Source organism: Nelumbo nucifera, chromosome 5, assembly GCF_055504915.1.
Source record: "Nelumbo nucifera cultivar China Antique chromosome 5, China Antique-T2T, whole genome shotgun sequence".
Lineage (NCBI taxonomy): Eukaryota > Viridiplantae > Streptophyta > Magnoliopsida > Proteales > Nelumbonaceae > Nelumbo > Nelumbo nucifera.
This window is the reverse complement of record NC_142653.1, coordinates 43,508,360-43,514,275: the sequence shown is the minus strand read 5'-3', so window position 1 is coordinate 43,514,275 and position 5,916 is coordinate 43,508,360.

The following is a 5,916-nucleotide window of genomic DNA, read 5'->3' as shown; positions in this document are numbered from 1 at the left end:
AATGAAGGACAAGATTTAACTTGTCACAAGCTACAATTTATAGGAATCTCAGTTTTCATGAGTGATCCATTCAGATCAGAAGGGAGTGGAGTAATACAAACTTTGTCAGATGATGGTGCTTTCATTAAAAGTTTATCAACCTCTTTTAACTGCTTTGCAGCTCTTTTACCCAGATTATAGCGAGCAGGACAACATCCGATGAAACATTTTCCATTAGTCTGTGTAAGTTCATTATCAGCAAAACACTTTTGCACTTCTACTTGAATCGCATCTACACTTGTCCTCCATCTTTCCACTTCTCTTTGGATCCCATCTCCTCTCATACGAGCTGCATCCACAAATTTTTGTATATCCCTCCTTTTCGCCATTAAGTATTCTATTTGTTTTTCAAGATTTCGGATATTGTCTTTGTAATGAATGCAATAACCGATCTGTCTCCCAACAGGGTAAAATATCCACTTTCTGACTTCCATCAACGGCCCAATCAAGTTGGTCACAATTGTCAATACATCCATATCTAATTTGGAGGACTGAGAAGTGGGAACAACCTAAAAAAATTATAGGTGTTTAATCTTCTTTTTTTTTTTTTTTCTTTTTTGAGTTTCTTTAGGCTGTGTTTGGTTTGAAGGAAAAAATAGGGAAAGGAGGGAAATCTTTACAAACCTTGTATAAATTTCCCTACTCTTCCCTTCCTTTCCCTTCCTTTTCCTTCAAACCAAACATAGCCTTAGAGAAGAACAAAAGCAGGACAACAGGAACAAGAAATTGGGGTAAAAGAACAAATGAAACAACAATTTAACTTAAAGCTGACTTGGTTGGTAAAGTCAGTATGGTAAGAGGGCATTTGGCAAGTCTTTTGTATGGTCGTTCAAATTTTTCAAAATTTGGAAGATTAAAATGTGGTCTTTTTCTATTTGGTAATGAAAACCCAAAATAACAAAAAATATGAAAGTTTCAAATGAAGCTTCCTATCTTTCTTCTTCTAAAATCTTTCATTAACAGCTTTATTGATCATGCATAGTAGACTATGATATTTAATAAACAGTAAATCTTTAAAGAAAAGACCCCAAAAACTCTTCACATTTTTTGGCCATCTAAATTGTCAGAAAATCTTCCTAAAAAAACTTGCTAAACAACACCTAACGCCCATTGACCAGGGTTGGAGATACTTCAATTAAATCTATGACTGCAAAATGAAACCGAAGTGAAGGTAAAGGGTCGATTTATGGAGTACATACCCCTATGACGTTCCCTTGCAGTTCGCAGCTGCTGCTTTAATTTGGATCAACCACCTTGTGTCCTGTATTTCTGGCTGTCTGAAATGAACGGAGCATGGGTGAAATTTTGGCAGGAAGGATGTATAGGTAAGTACTGATGACAATACGATGTTTACGATTTACTCACCCAGTTATTGCTATTAATTGGGTAACCAGCTTGTGAATATATATATATATAGATAAGTACAGAGAAAAGAAAATGTAAAGGAATAAGAATGTCATTTTGGTAAGAAAGCAGAGGAAAATTAGAATATTTAAATTGTACAATTTTTGTGAATCTCCACTCTAATCCGTCCAAAAAAACCTGAGAATTAACTTATCCTTCAAGCAACTCTATTTGTATAAAAGAATAAGAATCTTTATTGAATGAGAGATTGTTCTCCTTGTACTTAACACAATTCATAACGGAATTGGCTAAGCAATTTCATTTGACAAAAAATCTCCTCCTGACAAGAAAAACAAAGGAACAAGCACTTTCGAATTGTGCATTTTTATGAAGTTCCACTCTAGTTAACCCATCCAAAAAAGCCTCATAACAAGACTTAAATCGACCAAACCGATCAATTTGGTCTGATCCAATTCGAGTTGGTCAGTTTTTCTTTAGTATCGGTCGATTTCGGGTTACAAAAAACATAAACCAATAGTTCGGTCGAAACCGAATCGACTCGAACCGGCTTAGATATATATATCTGATACATTTCAGTTTTACTATATATATTTCAGTTTTAATATATATTTGTGGATTTCAGTTTTATTTCAGAAATATACATATTATATATAAAATTTCTGATATATAAAATATTAGTTTTAATCCATCAAATTATTTTTAATTTCCAAGCATTCAGCCTTTGCTTTGTTAGATTGGAATCCTTTACTGTTCACACCGAGAGAATCATTCACAAAATCGACCCAAACCGATTCAAACCGACAAGGTCGGTTTTACTTAGTACTAGATTGGTTTCGGTTTCATTTCTAGGTAAACCGACCAGGTCGGGTCAGTTGTAAAAACGTCAATAAACCGACCCAACCCGACTCGTGAACAGCCCTAATGCATGTCATAAAAATTAAATTTAATTAAACAATATGAACACATGTCTACCATTTATTTGTACTCGTCACAGCCCTTGCACTAACCTAAGCGAATAAGAATCTTTCTTCAATGATATTATTCTCCATGTGCTTATACAATTCAAGAGCTACTGCCAAAGAATTTCATTTGTGAAAAAACGAATCTCTTTTTGATAAGAAATTAAACAAAGTAAGATCACTTTCATGTTGTGCATTTTTTGTGAAGTTGCACTCTAAATCATCCAAAACAGCCTCCAACATACATTGAGAATTAGCTTATCCATCAACCAAATCTAGTTGTATAAAAGAATAAGAAGCTATGCTTTTTCGAATGAGACATCTTTCACATTGTACGTCATACCTGTGACGATTCATAAGCTAGATGGTTGCGTGTTCCATTTGACATTTGACAATAAAGAGTTCACATTCTCTCTGTGTATTTTAAATATCTTTTTATGATATTTTATCAATTTCTTGTATTATGGGCTGGGCCCGGGCCTAGCTTAGCACTTATATTAGGAGCTGTAGCTGAATCCTGGATCTTGTTGGGCCTAGACTCCAAGCTCGAAATATATGTCCAAACAGGGCTTATACAGAGTTGGCGGCTCAAGTTCCAGGTCTTTGAGGCTTTGACCATGGTCTTAAAAAATGACCCAGAAATGGAATCGTTTTGGTCATTGGTTTCTAGGTTAACGGTTCAAATGGATGATTTATTCTAATAATAAAAATTAAAAAAATAAAAAAATATTTAAAATAAAAAATGGCCAAAACCAGTGAATGGATCGATAGATTGATGATTCGACCGCCTGAATCAATAGATCATTGACCGATTCAACAATTTTTTACCAGGGATCAAGTATGAGGTAAAACAGAACTGGTTGTCTGGATGATTCCTGGACTGAATGGTCTGACCGTCTGCATCAATGACAATTTGAAAACCATAGCTTTGACTATTATTGGGGGCCAAAAGTTTAACAGAATTGATATGTATTTTTTTTTCAAAACCAAATATTACAAATATATTTTTAATTTCCTGCAAACTTTACCAATATTTCCCTCTTTCTTGTGATCAATATGTCTCTCTCACCCCATCCCAACCATGATGACTTGTTTTTCTCATTGACACGGATCCAAGCCCAAGGTTCGTGTTTATACTTGATAAGTTCCTAGTTGCAGAAATTGTATCCTTCCCATAGAAACTATTTGAAGGTTAAAGGATTAATGAATGGTTTTTGAACTTCAAGTGCTTCCTTGTGGGTTGTTTAGGAATAAGTACATAAATCAACAAAATAAACAAGAAAAAAAGCATTCAATAGATTTTTTTGAAACATTAAAATCTATTAATCTCTTGGATAAATCAACAAAAGATGAAATAAAAAATCTAAAACTGAATCCAAAATTAACCAAAACAACATACAAAAACAAGTGGGGAGAGAGAGTGGATATCAAAAACAACCACGCTGTGGCAGTCAACGGTGGCGACTGATGAGAATGGCAATGATATCCGGGATGGTGTAGGTATAGCTTATAAAAGATGAGGACAAGAGAAAGAACATCTTCTACGGAAAACTAAAAAATTAATTATAATATTTGGTTTTTAAAAACTATATTTCAAATATAAACGGTAAAAGGATTAAACATATGAGGTTTCAGAAATTGATTTAAACATACAGTAAGTTGGGTGGATTCGAGCTGAATGGAACCAAATATCTTTTTATTCGAGCTTGGCCCGACAATAAAATATGAAATCGAGCTTGATTTGAATTAGAGACTTGAGCTTAAGTTTAGTCGAGTCAAACGGTTGTAAGCTTGAACTTGGCTATGAGTCAAATGTTTTATAAAAATAAAAAATTATATATATAAAAATTATTTTTATATGTATCTATGTGTATATATAACATTTTTTATTATTATATGTATGTATATACATGCATGTATGTATGTATACATATAAAAGCAAGATTAGGCTCGTGAACCTCACAAACTGAGCTTTATTGAGCTCGAGCTCAATTTGATAAGAAAACAGGCCTGTATATTGGGCTCAAGATCAATTTAGACCAAGTTGAATCGAGCTTGTCATGAATCAAGCTCCAATAACTCATGAAAAGCTCAACTCATGACCACTGGTATAACCCCTACACCTCTATTGGATTAGCACGCCTCTCACAAGGCCTTGTTTAGGAAATTCCCTAACGTCATCCCAGCTAACCCACCCCTGAGCCTCCTGTACTTCATCTCCCTGTCTAATACGGCTCCACACCTAGAGTTTCATTGCTGGATCCTACTAGTCCTATCATTCATTCCACTCAGACCAACCCACCATCTCCTCTTCATTCAAAAGACACCACCATGAACCTACGACCTAGGATCAATTGTCTGATAAAATAAAGGCATGCCATTGGGTGCAAATTAGTGTACAAAGTTAAATACAAATTTGATGGATTCATTGAAAGATATAAGGGCTACTTGGTTGTCGAAGGCCGCATTAACAGCACCGTTGTGGCTGTATGTAGGGACCAATTAGATTACATGGTGGACTCAATGAAGAGTTCTATATACACATCCCGTCAGGGTTTCTCCATTAGGGGAATAGTGTGTCTACACAATTAATCTAAAAGTCACTTTACGGGTTGAATAGGTTTCTTGTAATTGGTTTGCCAAATTTCCCACTACATCACTAAAGGCTGGTTTCAGCCAATCCAAAGCAGGTTATATATTGTTTACTCACCAGTCTAGCTCATCTTTTATGGTTGCACTTGCTTACTATGTCGATGACATAATAGTGGCAGACAATGGCACTTCCGTCATCACCAAGTTGAAGCAATTCTTACACTCCAAATTAAAATTCATGCCCAAAGACTTGGACCCATTAAACAAGACCAAATCAGCCTCCCACAATGTCGACCCACAGCACATCCCTGCCGTATATTGGGAATATCTCCCGATGATGACATTATCATTCTTAACATTATTATCAGGAGATATTCCCAAATACATGGCAGAGATGTACCGTTGGACGTTTTGGGGGACAGTCTTGTGGGGGGCTGATTTGAACTCTCATTAAACTACTCCTTGGACTCTTAATCATCTCAGCCAGTTCTTTGGTTCACCATGGGAAGCCCATGGTGTTGTTGTCACTGGCATCTTGTTACATGAACGATACTACTCTGTTACTGGTTAATGCATCTTCCTTGGCCATGGTCCCACCACTTGGAGATCAAAAATACAAGCAATCGTGTCTAAAATCTTTCCTCCTCTCTCAAAATTTTCAAAAATAGCCTCATCCATAAACTTCATCAATTTAGTGAAATTGATATTATTATAGTTAATCATTGTTTCAAACAAGGCAACAAATGAAATCTTGTGCATATTTATCTATTTAGGCCATGTTTGAGAGTGTTTATGTTAAAAACAAGTGCTTATTGAATAAGTATTTATTTGCATTTGGCACCCAACTTTTTCAAGTGCTTATTTTTTAAAATAAGCAGTTATTTTATATTAGGCGTTTGGTAGTCTTTTTCTCTAATAAGCACTTAAATAAGCATTTGTGATTATTTTGTCTTTCATTTTC